General features: G+C 37.5%; 1 protein-coding gene and 1 non-coding gene across 2 annotated transcripts in view; one reads left to right on the forward strand and one right to left on the reverse strand.

Annotated features, from left to right (window-relative positions):
* LOC120770309 (ecdysone receptor) overlaps window positions 1-16182 on the reverse strand; it is a 283075-nt gene that overhangs the window by 252949 nt on the left and 13944 nt on the right. The gene's annotated exons all lie outside the window — the stretch shown is intronic.
* Trnan-guu lies at window positions 14383-14456 on the forward strand. The gene has a single exon. It is a non-coding gene; the product is annotated as a tRNA-Asn (tRNA).

Raw genomic sequence — 16182 nt, forward strand, 5'->3', positions numbered from 1 at the left:
ATAACATCTCAAAATAGGGTTTAGTATATCAGTGTTCAATTTGGAGAATCGTTTTGACCTTTTTTTCAACTAAGTAGCTTCCAAAATTCTTTCTCAAAATTCCAGTCAACATTTCATTTATTGCGTAGTAGATTCGGGAACGAATTGATTACAGAATATTTCGGCATTTCTGCTGCAACGATTACTACTAAAAGTTTATCAAAACAAGAAATATTAATAAAAAAAACAACAAAAAATCAAAAGAAGAAAAGCAAAAACCTGGCAACAAACGAGACAAAACGAACGAATTTATATAAGAAACGCATGGAATTGCACAGAAGCGAAAGCATTGCAACTTTTTGTTTTATTATTTTTTGAAAATACGCCAGCGGAAGGTAAATAAATAAGCGCAAAAACGCAAAACAAACACACACAAACAAAAACAGTGCCAAAAAAGTACAAAAATAACAAAAACTGCCTGCAAGAGAACAAAGTAAAATTTTAGCTAAAAAATGGAACAAAAAAAGCTTCGCCCACAAAAGCAGCGCAAATTGAGTGCAATCGCTGGGGGGGGACGGCGCGTTCGCCAGCCGGATACACATACAAGCTTGTACTCGTAAACAAGGGAGTATGTGTGTGTGATTTGGGGCGCAGTGGTCGGCGGCGGCAGTCTGTGTTGTCTGTGCGCAATGACCTTGAATGCGGTTGCTGCTTCATTTTCGGCTACGACAGCAACGCTGATGACGGTGATGACCGACGACCGACAAGCAAACCGACCCTCCGACGCCACCGCCTACCGCGCATACCACATGCGTCAACCCAGTCCCAGCCCCAGCGCGTTTGAGCAAACCGAAACGCAGTCGCAGGCGCAGCTGTGTTACCGACCTTTAGTTGCACAACAAAAACAGCGCGAGCAAAAAATGCACAAAAAGTGGAACTGGCATGGGCGCATGGTGGCAGTGGAATTGCGGGAGGGCGAGCAACAGTAGGGGCGAAAAAATCTCGCCCAAGTGGCCAACCAATGAGAAATTCGCAAACGCGCCTGTTACACTCGGCTCACTGAACCGGGACTAAGCGTCTCCGCTGCTAGCCGATTCGCCACCCAATTTTTGCTGCTGCTGCTGCTGCTGTCGCTAGCATGATTTTTGGGCGCTGCAAGCGTTTTTTAAGTAAATATGGCAGGCGGCGCAAGGCGGGTACACATTTTTGTGTTGGCTCGTGTGTCGCTCTGGCGTTGTGGAGTGCAAGCAAACACAAATACGAGCAGATTTAATGACAGAGCGCCGTGTGTGAAGCCCATTTAGCTGCGGACCAGACACACGAAATATGAATATGTATATACACATCCATATATATTCATTGGCGTGTGTAGTATAGTTATATAGATGGGTAGATATTAAAAAGCGAAATGCAAGACAGCCGAAAATTGAGTCAACGCAACGCGAAGCAGCGCGCAGATAGCGCAGCAGGAAAACTGCCGAGTTTAGTTTTCGGTACGTTCGATGAGTGGGGTTTGTCTTCGAAATAAATAACCGTATGCCGTCATGGATGAATAATTCAAATAATTCCACACGTTCGCGAAGCTAATAACCTGAAGTTTGATGACTTATTCTAAATTTTTGGTATGTCTTCAGAATTTTTGACTTTCTGCTGTTGCTAATCTTCCGTTTTCGCATGCAGATTTAGACAAATTTTTCGCAACTTTTTAGCTTGCTGAATTTTATATAATAATTTTAATGGATAGCAGGAATTTTGAGTGGAAAGCGTCATTAGACTTCGATGAGTAGAAGAATTTAAAATGACACTGTCAAGACCTTGTAAATTACACTCATGGAAAAAATAATAGATGTAGATAGACAGAAAGATAGATAGAAATGAATTGAGGTTTTGCACTGCAAACTATTTGTCTTGGAGTAAGTTGATCATATCTTTAAACCTTGCTAGATTGTAAGCTCCCCATAGCAGCTAGGCGTGGCGCATTCCTGTTGCTTGCTGTCAGTGCACAGTACGCTATCCACTCTCCCCTCCGTGCGAAGCAACGTATGGTTCTGGCCCTATCATGCTGGAAACAACCCCAGAGCAGGGTAGTTCATCGGCCAGCTCCTTGCCGGCTACCCCTTTATACTCTGGTACCCAGATCAGTGGTACACGGTTGCAAATTGATAGGCGGTTCAGCCTTCCTATACACTCCTCCACGAATAGCGATTTGATTTCATAAGCTGAGATCGCGTTTAGTGCTGCTTGACTATCGCTGAGTATAGCGATGATTGCGTTAGAGATTATTACTGCACAGTGCCTTAAATATAGCAAAAAGTTCGCTTGAAAGATCCTCGGAAAACTACCGATTGGTACGGATAGCTTGGTATGCGGTCCCGTAATGTTTGCACCAATGCCTTACGGTGCTTTGAGCTTTCAGTGTACCACTGGATAGTGCCACCCCTCCCAAGTAGTAGGTCGAGTGTGGGTTCACTTCACTCTGCCTTACCGCCGAGAGGAACTTTAAACTTCTTTGTGAAGTTTACCCTCTTTGTAATTCCGTCTCTTGGAAGAACGGCCAATGGTGTGTCTTCCCCTCAGGCCTTCTTATGTTGGAAAGAAATTATGTTACCTTTGCAATACCCCTCGGCTGCCAAGAGCAGCATGGTATGCTTCGCTGTCTGTTTGATGACTAGATAGAGCGGAATGAACTCCAGCAAGACGTCCAAGTACTGCGGTTGGGCATGTGCGCATTGCACTTGAAGCGCAGACGCAAGCGATTCTTTGCAGCTTCGATAGTTCGGGACCTACCGAAGACTGGCTTGGCTTCGAGGCCCAAGCAAGCGGTCCATAAGTGATAATAGGCCTAACGATCACGGTCACCTGATGATACCTGCCTTGCAGCCCCAGGAACTACCGACTAAGCGTCTGCATATCATAAGTGTTTGGTGACTCTGGATAGTGTTAATTCCACATGCCTATTCAACCTCTTTAGACACCTCATACTACCTGCCACCAAGTGTTAGGGACCTCATGCCCGTGGTATATCTCCAGTGTTACCAATCACATCACGCCATACTATAAGGTGAGATTTAAAGCTTCATTTGCACCTTGCTCTTGTCTTCTTGAAAAAGTCGATGAAATTATGGAAAAAAATTGACCAGGACCATCACATAACCAGCCATGACATCGCTAAGGAACTTAACATTCATCATAAAACGGTTTTGGACCATTTAAAAAAAAGCTGGCTACAAAAAGAAGCTCGATGTTTGGGTACCACCTGAATGGTCTGTGAAAAATTTAATGGACCGAATTAACATCTGCGATTCTTTGCTGAAACGAAATGAAATCGAACAATTTCTGAAGCGAATGGTAACAGGAGACGAAAAGCGGATCAAATACAAGACAATACACAAAAATCATGGTCCAAGCGTGGTGAAACTCAATAAATTGTCGCTAAGCCAGCATTGCAGAGTGTTTGATGGGATTGGAAAGGAATCATCCACTATGAGCTGCTCCAGCCTGGTCGAACGATTGATTCTACATTTCACTGTCAACAACTGAAGAGATTGAAGCAAGTCTGTCCGTCTGTCTGTCGATATATATACGAACTAGTCGCTCAGTTTTTAAGATATCGTTTCGAAATTTTGCAAACGTCATTTTCTCTTCAAGAAGCTGCTCATTTGTCGGAACAGTCAATATCGGACCATTATAACATATAGCTGCCATACAAACTGAACGATCGAAAAAAGCTCTTGTATGGAAAACTCTTGCATTTGACAAGATATATTTACGAAATTTGGTATAGATTATTTTCTAAGGCAACAATGTAATCTCTGAAGAAATTGTTCAGATCGGCTTACTGTAGCATATAGCTGCCATACAAACTGAATGATCAGAATCAAGAGCTTGTATGGAAAACTTTCGCATTTGACGTGGTATCTTCACGAAATTTGGCATGGATTACCGCTTAAGGTAACAATATAATCTCCGAAAAAATTGTTCAGATCAGATTACTATAGCATATAGCTTCCGTATAAACTGAACACATAGTTACTAAAAGAAATGCACCTGTGAAGGGTATTTAGCTTCGGTGCAACCAAAGTTATCATTTTTTCTTGTATTTTTTTATTTATTAGTACTTCTTGTTAATTTTTTAATCTATTTTATGACTAATATTTTATTTGTTTTTTTGTGTAATTTTTTTTTCATTTATTTATTTTTTTAGTTTTTATTTATATTTTTTATTTATATTTTATTTTTATTTATATATTTTTTTAAATATTTTTTATTTATATTTTTAGTTTTTTAATATTTTTTCTATTTTTGCCTTTGATTTTTATTGTTTTCTTTTGGTACTTATATAATTTAATTTTGTCGCTCTTAAATCCCCTGCACGTTCTAATAAATTTTTGCTCGAATTTGCGTCACATAACAGGCGAGTAATAGAACAAAATATTGAAATTTCAATGAACCGTTGACCGATAAGATTTTTTCCTAACAGTGGTTTAATTTTCAAATTGGGCACAAAAATACATCCAACATTCTTCATATACGTATAGAATAAAAATCTTGCGAAATACCAAAAAATGCATACACAAAACACAGTCATGGAACAATATTTGCCAAAAAATTAAAAAAATGTGCAAAAAACTTTATTTTTTTTTATTTAAAAATAAACTGAAAATCATTATCTGTTAATTGTTTGTTTGTGGTGAATTGAGTTGTTCTGTTCTTGAGTGTTTATGGCTGTTGGGAGTGTGTGGTGAATATATGTATGTGGTTATGTGTTGTTGCTTTTTGCTGCAGCTTATGATTATCGTTGGCTGCGCTGCCTTTATTGCAATCACAATCGCAATTTCACTTTATTTTATATTAAATAAATTGCGTCTGTATCTCTGCGTGTCTGTGTGCATTCGCCTGTTTATATACAAACATACAACTGTGTATTTTACTGTTCGTTTACTTTCATTTTGCACTTGGCCTTGAATTGATACAGCGACCTTTAACTTTGCAGCGCTGAGAAATGCGAGCAAAAGTGCAAAAATACAGCACATTCACACCTACATACACATAGTATATGTACATATGTATGTTTCGCATAAACAGTATTACATACAGTTATATGCGAGTAAATGTGTTTTTATTATCAGCTTGCAGCAAGCAGCGAGCAGATGCACGAAACACAGTTACTCTTCTAAAACAACAAAATTGTTGTAATAATACAAGTAGGTGGTAAATTTTTGCAGCGGTGGGCGGGGTGAATAGTCATCACAAGCCAAGTGAAGATAAATATGATATTCCAGTTAGCGGATAGATTCGCAATTCGATTGGATAAACAAGTAATTGGTAACCTTTTAATTAAGTTGATGTAATGTGCCATAAATTCTGAGATAAGATACTTAAATACTAAATATTCTGGTATAAAATTTATTTTTGTTTTAAATACAGACTTTGTTGACCCAGAGCCAACTAGTGAGCTATTTGGTATAATACTTGCCTGAAAAGTGGCGTATCGTGGCTATATTTCAAAAAATAAAGATTGGCGAATCGAAAAAGCAACTGGTATAAATCTTATATATTGGCAAAACTAATTAAAAATATAATAACAGTCGTTTAAGCCATTTTAGTGAAGTATATTTCAAAAAATAAAGATTGCCGAATCGAGAAAACAACTGGTATAAATCTTATATATTGGCATAATCAATTAAAAATATAATGACAGTCGTTTAAGCCATATTAGTGAGATATATTTCATAAAACAAAGATTGTCGAATCGAAAAACCAACTGGTATAAATCACATAAAATAGCATAATTATTTAAAGGTACAATAAAAAGCAGTTAGACAAGTTTAATGAGATATCCCAAGCATTGAATAGTTGTGAATCGAAAAAACAACTGGTATAAGCCACATACATACAAATGTACATATGTATGTATATTGGCATAATCAGTTTAAGATAGCATAAGCAGCGTTTGGAAAAATTATACATATTCCAAGCGGTTTGACTTGTTCAATGAATATCCCAAACTAGAATTAAGCTCGAATCGATCAAGCAGCTGGTATAAATCCCATATACTAGCATAATCAAATAAATATAGAATAACAAGCAGTTAGACCACTTTAATATAATATATTTCAAAATTTCAAGAGTGTTAAATCGAACAAACAACTGGTATAAATCGCTTACACTGCCATGACAGCGGTTTCGAATACTTTAGTGATTTGGTAAATTATGTCTCAAAACTGAAATAGTGCCGAATCGTACAAACAACTGATATAACTCACAAATACTGACAAAAACAATTACAAATAAAATAACAAACGGTGAGACCAATTTGACGAGATATACCAAGCCTTGAAAAATTGTGAATTGAAAAATGAACTGGTATAAATCACATATATTGGTATAATCAATTAAAGCTAAAATAAAAAGCGGTTAACGAGATATCCCAAACCTGCAAATGTTCCGAATAGAACAAGAAACTGGTATAAATCATATATACTGGTCTAATAATTTGAAGTTGGAATAATAATCGGTAAGATCATCACATATGTATATTAGTAAAATCAATTGAAGCTACAATAATAAACGGTTAACGGGATATTTGAAACATCGAAGTGTTTCGAATCGAACAAAAAACTGGTATAAATCATAATTAATCAATTAGAGATAGAATGACAATCGGAAAGATTATGTTAATAATTTATATACCAAAACTTGAAGAATTAAAAACAGCACAACAACTGGTATAAATCATATATACCGGCCTAATCAAATGGAATTGGAATGGCAATCGCTAAGATCATGTCAAAAAGGTATATACCAGAACTTAAAGAGTTACGCATAGAACAACAACTGGTATAAGTCATATAAACTGGCCTAATCAATTAGAGTTGAAACAAAAATTAATCAAAATCATGTCAATGAAGTTTATACAAAAACTTGAAGAGTTACGAATAGAACAACAACTGGTATAAATCACTAATACTGGAAAAATACAACAGGAAGCGATTAGACCACTTAAATTATATATTCAGAAACTCTTTTGAATATAATTTAAAAAAAATTATTTTAACATGAGAGCAGTGCTTAATCTACCGATAACAGAATTAGTGAATTGAAGTTTAGCCAGTAGACTAGTTGATCAAAAATCACATGGAAATGCAACAATTTATAATTTTTTTATTATTTTAAATATTTTTTTTATAATAAATATTATCAAAATGAAGATCTGGAGGGTACCTAACTACAATATAATAATTATAATATAATTTTCTTTAAAAAAGTGGGGAACCCTTAAATGGATCACCCTTTATTTTATTATCATACATTTAATCAGCATTTCAACAGTATTTCATCAGCTTTTGAAAGTAATAAAGTTGGTCTGCCACCTGCACAGAGGATATTAGTCGTGTGATTTCATGATGTGATATCATGTGATGCTGCATATCACATGATTTGATGCATATGATATATAACAATAAAATTTTATTTATATTGATTATTATGCAATGAAAGATAAGTCTTTTTCAGAATCACTTTATCATATGGTTTATTATGTAACTCATTTTTGGCTGCGATGTGATGTGATTTTGCCTGATGTGATGTTGTACGTTATCAAACACTTTCTAGGTCAATTATGAGTGTGCGATTAAACAACATAGTTTTAGTATATATTTAATTCATAAATTTTGGAGAGAAAATATTGCATAGTATAAAAAATGTCATGCGATATATTGACCCACTCAGAGCTACAAAAAATAAATCGAATACCTTTTAAGTGCAAAAAAAACCATTTAATGCAATGATAACTAAATGTACAAATATAATAATTACCAAAGTTATTCATTGCTTATTTTAAAGCAGAGAAGCACGCGCGATTTCAACGCCCAAATCTCTGTGTCAACCTGTTTTTATTTACCCCCAATCTTCGGCGTAACCTTGAACTTGAAAGTGGACGAGAAAGCATTTGTTTTAACGAAATGGTAATTTTACAATGCAATACACCTATACATTGGTATATATATATTAAATACTTATGTAAGTATATAAGTATATGAGTACACCGTCATACCTATTTACTCAATTTATTACACAAATCCCCGAGTGCGTTGGAAAATCACGTTATTGAGTAATATTAGTGCGATGCAGTCGGACAAAAAATGTGGAGAGCGTGGCTAAGAGATATAAAAAAATAATAAAAAATAAAATAAAAAATATAAAAAATAAACTAAAAAGAAATAAAAAATAAACTAAGAAGAAATAAAAAAATAAAATAAAAACAACAAAAAAGTAAAAAACGATAACGCACAAACAACCCAAAAAATCCAGTTAATATCGATGCACAAATACAAACAAAATGGTGAATCAATAAACGTGCCTTCAGACCAAGTAAGAGATTTTACGAGAGTACTTGAATAATTTAAATAAAAAATAATATTTAAAAAGTATTTATTTACACTGATGATTGACGTAATTTGATATAAAGTTATAATGAATATTAAATATAGGAGCTTTTCAAGCATAAATTGTAAGGTGTGAGGGAGAGAATGCTGTAACACATCGCGAGGGTTCTGCGTTCTTAAAGCTTTCATATAATTATTTGCTACCAGAGTTGCAGGAACATACTCTTGTAGAAGAACTCACAGAGGTGATCTAGTGACTGATGCCCTGAGCATACTAAAATTATGCAGGGAACACTTCTCCAACCACCTGAATGGCAGTGAAAGCATAACACCAAGAGATGGTAAACCAGATTCCCCAATCGATGACGATGGAGCAGACGTTCCATTGCCCGACCATAAAGAAGTTCGAAAGCAATTACCGGTCTGAAGAACAGCAAAGCAGCGGGGACCGATGGATTGCCGGCCGAGCGATTCAAATACGGCGGCGAATAAAGAGCATGTATCAGCTTCTTTGTAGAATATAGTCGCACGAAATCATGGCCGAAGGTTGGAATTTAAGTGTGCTCTGCCTAATCCACAAAAAGAAAGACCTCACAATCTGCGTCAACTACCGTGGGATAAGTCTCTTTAGCATCGCATATAATGTTCTATCGCGCGTATTGTGCCCACCGTCAACAAACCGATTGGACCTTATGAGTGTGGCTTTAGACCTGGAAAATCATCAACTGACCAGATATTCACCATGCGCCAAATTTTGGAAAAGACCCGTGAGAAGAGAATCAACACACACCATCTCTTCGTCGATTTCAAAGCTGGTTTTGATAGCATGGAAAGGAGCTGCCTTTATGCCGCTATTTCTAAATTTGGTATCCCCGCAAAACTAATACGGCTGTTTACTCACGTTGGGGAAAACCAAGAGCTCTATCAGGATCGGGAAGGACCTCTTTGAGCCGTTCAATAACAAACGAGGTAACAGACAAGGCGACTGCCTATCGTGCCTCTTCTGCAATCTACTGCGGCATAAAATAGTTCGAACTTCAGAGCTGAATAGAAAAGATGCAATCTACTATAAGAGTGTACCGATGATATTGATATCATCCGCGCCATTAATTCTGCTTTCTCCTGACTAGATAAGGAATCGAAGCGTATGGGTCTGGCGGTGAACGCGGCCAAGACGAAATATCTCCAATCATCGAACAAACAGTTGTAGCACCCACGTCACTGTTGACAGTCGTAACTTTGAAGTCGTAGATAATTTCAACTATCTTGGAACCAGCAACAACAATGTCAGCCTCGAAATCCAACGCAGAATAACTCTTGCTACTTCGGACTGAGAAGAAGAAAGTCCTTTCTCGACGAACAAAAATAAAACTCTATAAGTCACTCATTATTTCCGTCCTGCTTTATGGTGCAGATGCATGGACGTTGACAACATCTGATGAGTCGACGTTACGAGTTTTCGAGAGAAAAGTTCTGGGAAAGATTTATGATCCTTTGCGCATTAGCCACGGCTTATACCGCAGTCGATAGAACGATAAGCTGTACGAGATATATGACGTTATTGGCATAGTTCAGCGAATTAAGAGACAGCGGCTACGCTGGCTCGGTCATGTCGTCGGAATGGACGAGAACACTCCAGCTCTGAAAATATTCGACGCAGTAAATGCCGAGGGAAGAAGAGGAAGAAGAAGACCTCCACTTCGTTAGAAGTACCAGGTGGAGCAGGACCTGGCTCCGCTTGGAATCTCCAATTGGCGCCACGTAGAGAAAAGAAGAAACGACTGGCGTGCTGTTCTGAACTCTGTTATAACCGCATAAGCGCTGTTTACGCCAGTAAAGAAGAATTCTCCGAAACAACGGTACGATATCAGAAGGAATTGATTAGATCAAACTAAAGCATATAGCTGCCATACACACTGATCTAACAGAAACAAGTTCTTGTATGGAAACAAACTTTTTTATTGAAAAGATGTCTTCACGAAGTTCGACATAAATTATTATCAGACAGCGTCATGATATCCTAAGATATTTTCCAGATCGGACGTCTATATATTATAGCTGCCATACAAACTGCACGCTCAAAATCAAGTGGCTATATGGAAACTTCATCATTGCATGTAGGGTATTCTAGCTGCTGTGCAACCGAAGTTAACGTTTTTTCTTGCTTTTTCACAACTTCACATGCAGAGTATGTGTCACAAATACATATGTACATACATATATACGCCAATAAATACTCAACGCTAAAATTTATTCGTTTGCCATTTTACAATTAATGTTTGTGCAAATTGCTTTCCGCGGCGCCCGCTGTGCTATTTAAAGCCGGGAATGCACATACACATCGCCATACATACATACATACATACGTGGCAATGCATTAATGCTTACATACAAACATACGACAATTGTATGCAGATAAGTAGGCTGGTGGTGCATATTCCCTTATTTGCAGCTTTTGCACGCTTCCTCAATTCCATGCTTCGTTTTCGAAATATTCACTGCCCTTTGGTTGGAGTTTTTTTTTTTTTTGGTGAGCTTGTTTTTAATCTATATACACACATATACATACATGTGTTTGTATTTATTTTTTCAATTTGCAGCCTTTGCTTTGTGGCCGAATTCTCGTTTTTCAAGATCAAGGTCAAAACTTATGCAACGTGCAACAATGGACTCGGTTTTGTGTGACAAGGAAGTGGGAACATGTGCATAATGTCCATACGCGTGCATTTTTGCATACATATATTTACAAAAAAAACAAGCAACAACATACACAAATTTCGTAATACAAAACAAAACGGAAAAGGGGTAAGTGCATGATTGCATTTTTTAGGGTAAACGCAGTTGTTTGCTTCGAAAGAGAGTGACGAGTAGAGTAAAAAAAACTCAAAGCGTTGCATAAGTTTACCTTTACATGTATGTATGTATGTAGGTATCTATATTGGAGAAAGCAGTTATTTTATCCTTCTTACGAAGTTCGCTTAAAATTATTTTCTCACACAAGCGATTTATTGTGCAGTAAAATGCCGCAAATATGAAAATATTGAAAAAAAATTAAATTCTTACGTGGCACTAAAGCTACTTATAATACCCTTCACAAATAAAAATGTTTCCATACTAAAACTAGTTTTTGATAGGTCAGTTTGCATGGCAGCTACATTAGAGTGATTCAAAAAAAAAAAAATTTTTTTTTTTCGTTTGGTACTCGGAAAAATAGGTTCCTAGACACCTCTAAGAAAGCCTCTCCAAACATGAGTTTTTAATTGTAACGGGAAGGTCCTCCTACATACAGTTTTCTATTTATTCTTATTATCAGATAGAAAAATTTATATCTTGCTTCCAACTGCTTGAAAAAATATTTTGTTCCTTAGATTTTGTAGGAAATTGAATGCTCTACAAAAAAGGTCTATTATGATTTTTTCGTAAACGCAAACGTTTAAAAGATATTAACAGTTAAAGTTTAATTATTTTTGGGAAAATTTTTGATTTCTTAAGAATTTTATAACTCAATGAAAAAAAATTATTATGAATAGTTTTTTGGAGAGGCTTTCTTAGAGGTGTCTAGGAACCTATTTTTCCGAGTACCAAACGAAAAATTTTTTTTTTGAATCACTCTAAGCTGTGTATGTTATCTGTATAATGGGCTAAGGCTGAGCTCAGGCTACTACTGGCGTCACAGCTGGCGGATAGTGGACGACCTACGCTAAGTAGGTTAGCTGCGAATAGTAAGAGGCAGCTACCGACCAAGAGCTGCAGGAGAGGAAGGCTTGAGTCAAAGCGCCTCACGCGCCCAATGAGCCTCCTGGGAAGAAGCGATATATGGCGTCTTTAAATAAGCATACACAACCCTCACCGGGGTTGCACGGAGGGAGAACCCATCCACGAGAGAAAGGCAAAAAAGCGACGAGGGAACACCAGCACCAAATGTGCACAGACGACGACGAAAAACTCTAGGCAAGCGGCCATCAGAATTGTGGCCAGTAAGATTCTGATTATGGTGTACTGGAAACTCGAAACGCGATCAGGTCATCTGAGGGCTGTATTCTGTCACCTCAGTAGGTAAGAGTGACATATTACCGAAATTGCAGGCTAATACTCTTCTCACCGCCGCCTATTTAAAACCCTTGCAGGTGTTCAAGTACGTCCAATGCACGTCGCCATAATTTCTATTGCCGTACAAGTTCAGTTGAGACGAGCTTCTAATTCGTGCTCGAACCTGGCTCTGAACATAAGCTAACATAAGGACTTGTGTCAACTCTCACGTGACTTCTCTGCTTACATAGTTAACCACGGTGTTCATAAAGAGCAACTGCTACAATGTGCGGTGTTAGCGGCTTCTAGCGGAGACCCACTAGAAAAAAATTAATACACCGCAACAACAACAAAAAACCCAACAGAAAGAACAATAAAACAAAGATGGCCAAAACGACGAATACGGGGAGTCTTCCGTAGAAGCAGAAGGATACTTAGATCCCTTATAGTCACCGTCACTCCAAAACATCCAGACAAAACTGGAGAAAAGACAGTCTCAAGAAAAACTCCGGCCACGCAAGCACCACCGGCAAAACAAGGAGAAGGGAAGAGCACCACTGATACTAAAGAAGAACCTCAGAATTCCGAAACAAGAGTACATTATCGAAATGAAATAAGCAGAAGAGAAATGCCTAGAAAAGTTCAAGGGTATCGTGCAAAAAATGAAAATGGTGATGGCAAAACAAAAGAACGTTAGCATGCATGTTAAGAACGAAACGGCACAGCTAGACGAACTCTTCGATTGCATCAAGAGTTAAAATAGAAACTGGCTAGTTGCAGAAAATGAGAAAAGGCGGGATCGTCTAAGCAGATGCATCACGACCCCCGAGTCAATAACCTCAAAGCGGCGTGCGACAAGCCCTGTACAGCCTCGAGAAACAGTGCGACCACAAAATCAAAACGACGGTCAGTGGCAAAAAGTGTTGACTAAAAAAGCTCGGAAGACCCACACAAACGAAGGGTGGGGGAAGCACATAGAAGCGCAAAAGAGAGGCAAAAAGTTAGGAACATGGCTACAAGTCAGAGCACAAATAATAGGCCCAAACGACAAACAGAGGCCGTGATTATAAAGCCAGCAGAAGGTAATAACTTCGTCGAAGTTCTTAAGAATATCCGTAGCAAGGTAGATCAAAAAGAAGCATAGGATAATATCAAAAGTATCCACAAACCAAGAGCCAGGGCCTTACTATTAGAGCTGGAGAAGAGACAGTATACAAAACCCAACTTCTGCGGGGCACTGAAGACCACCCTTAAAGAATCTGAAACGGTGACCGACCTTAAAACAGCTATAGAGATTAGAGACCTAGACTCAGTCACAACAACAGAGGAAGCTGTAAAAGTGCTGTAAAGGAAGCGCTACAGGACCCCTTCGATAAACATAACAGCACCGGACACAAGAGAACAGGTAATAGCGTGTATAACGCTCGATCAGGATAAAGCAAACGTAAAAAGGTTCATAAGGTTAATAGTTATAGATGCCAGAATGAGGGACCGTGTCTATTTTAGTGACCTTGACATAATCTTAAAATGGAAAGCATTAATAGAATATTTCTGAATTAAAATTAATAATTCATACATTTTGACGTTTAGTTTTTCAGGTTCTGGCAAACACTTTAATTAAGTATGAATAATTAAAAATAAAATCAAAGTATAAATAAGCCTTAACTAGTAAAATGTCAGTCTCTTCCCTAACTGTCTGTGAAATATTACTACGTCGCCCTCAAATAACTTAGTCAAATCAAAGTTCTTAATATTGCAGAATAATAAAAAGCATTGGTGAAACATAAATGAAGCAAAATGATGATGAATTATGCATAAACACTGCGTAGACGACAGCGGTTAAGCTCCGAGCTTGCCAACTGCGGGTAGGGCTTCTGCCTGCCTACTTTTATTTTTGCTGTTCTAACTAAATTGAAGTTTTTGTTGTTTTTTTCTTTTGAAGTCTAATCCATAATCCGTTGCGTGTTCGGTTCGACTTATTTATATCGCCTCCGTGGCGCAATTGGCTAGCGCGTTCGGCTGTTAACCGAAAGGTTGGTGGTTCGAGCCCACCCGGGGGCGGCGAATTCTTTTTGTTGTTAATTTAAATAATTATTTAAAATTATTCGTAGAATAGAAAGTAATTTCCGTTGGCCTAATTTATATTTCAATTGCTATAAAAGCGCCCTAAAATGTGCAAATTAGTTGTCTCCGAAACTTTGATGTTGAGAATTTTGTAACTTACTGTAATTGGCTCAGAAAGCTTCAAGAGGGTATTGTAAACAAGATATGAAAAATAATCGATTTTTGTTCTTTGTCAAAGTATAACATTCAATTATTTCAAAATAATTAAGAGGATTTTTCAAAATTCAAATTATTTTCGGATTTTCGGAGATATTGCTGACCCGGCATCGACCGGAACTAAAACGATTTCTCAGATTCTACTGAACCGTTTTACATAAAACTTTTAAAAAGCCGCCTTTAAAGGCAAGGCTAAGTCCGGATCTATCCATATCTCCAGATTTCAAGAACTAATAAAAGAAGGAAGCGAGACGCATTTGAAGGCAAAAAACTAAGTGAGTATGAAGAGCTTGACAAGCAGTGCATACTAAACATATGGGGGGAACACTTCTCCAGCCTGCTGAATGGCAGTGAAAGCATAACACCAGGAGATGGCGATGGAGCAGACGTTCCATTTCCCGACCATGAAGAAGTTCAAATAGTAAATACCGGTCTGAAGAACATCAAAGCCGTGGTGCCGATGGATTGCCGGCCGAGCTATTCAAATACGGCGGTGAAGACTGGTAAGCAACATGCATCAGCTTTTTAGTAGCATATGGTCAGACGAAAGCATGCCCGACGTTTGAAATTGAAGTATGCTCTGCCCTATCCACAAAAAGAAGACCCCAAAATCTGCGCCAACTATCGTGGAATAAGCCTTACCTACTATGGTAGCTTGCCAGTGACCTGTTATTCATGAATTTTTAATAATAGATGGCACACCCTGTGAATACTCTAATAATAATTTCAATGCACCATTTGGCATTTCTTTCTTTGAAAGTCATTTTACTTCCTTCTTATTACCAAATACACTATAATTTAATATAATATACATACATATGTATGTATGTATGGCTGCAAGGAATATTTGAATATTTTTTCAATTTTAATATGAAATTTTAGCTCAAATTTCCAGCGCATATTGCGGCAAGATGGGCGATCCGGCGAATAAAGAAAAAAATTATAAAATAAAGACGACAAAAAACGTTGAAAAAAGAGGATAAAAGAGGACAAAAGCGGTAAATAAGTTGTTCGACTGCAATCAGACGCAGAAACAAACACTAATTTCAGGGACCTTGAAATTGTGTATGGACTGCAGCATACCGACACAAATTGAGCCGCACACACTTAACGCCATCTAAGACTGAAGACCAAAGACGCTTTTTTGACTCACTTTTTCGCATTTTGCTTCGTTTTTTGTTGTTTTTTTTTCTTTGTTTTTGGTTTGGCAAATATTTCAAGGGTAATTTATGCATGCGCCGTGGTGTTGCATGTTGCAGCGTTATTGCGTGGCATTTCGGTGTGGCATGTTGGCATGCAGACGCGCCTAATTGTCCTACAGAGCGAAATGACTAATTTATGCGAGCTTTTAAGTTTTTATTTTGCATTTTTTTTCTTCTTGTTTTTCACTTTCTTATTTTTTAACGCCTTGTCCTGCGCATTTTTAATATTTTTTTCGTTTCACTCTTTCGGCCGGGCTTTCATTATAAACTTACGGCTTCGTATTTTTCTTAGGAAGCTTGTGATT

This window comes from Bactrocera tryoni, chromosome 3 (assembly GCF_016617805.1).
Source record: "Bactrocera tryoni isolate S06 chromosome 3, CSIRO_BtryS06_freeze2, whole genome shotgun sequence".
NCBI classification, from domain to species: domain Eukaryota; kingdom Metazoa; phylum Arthropoda; class Insecta; order Diptera; family Tephritidae; genus Bactrocera; species Bactrocera tryoni.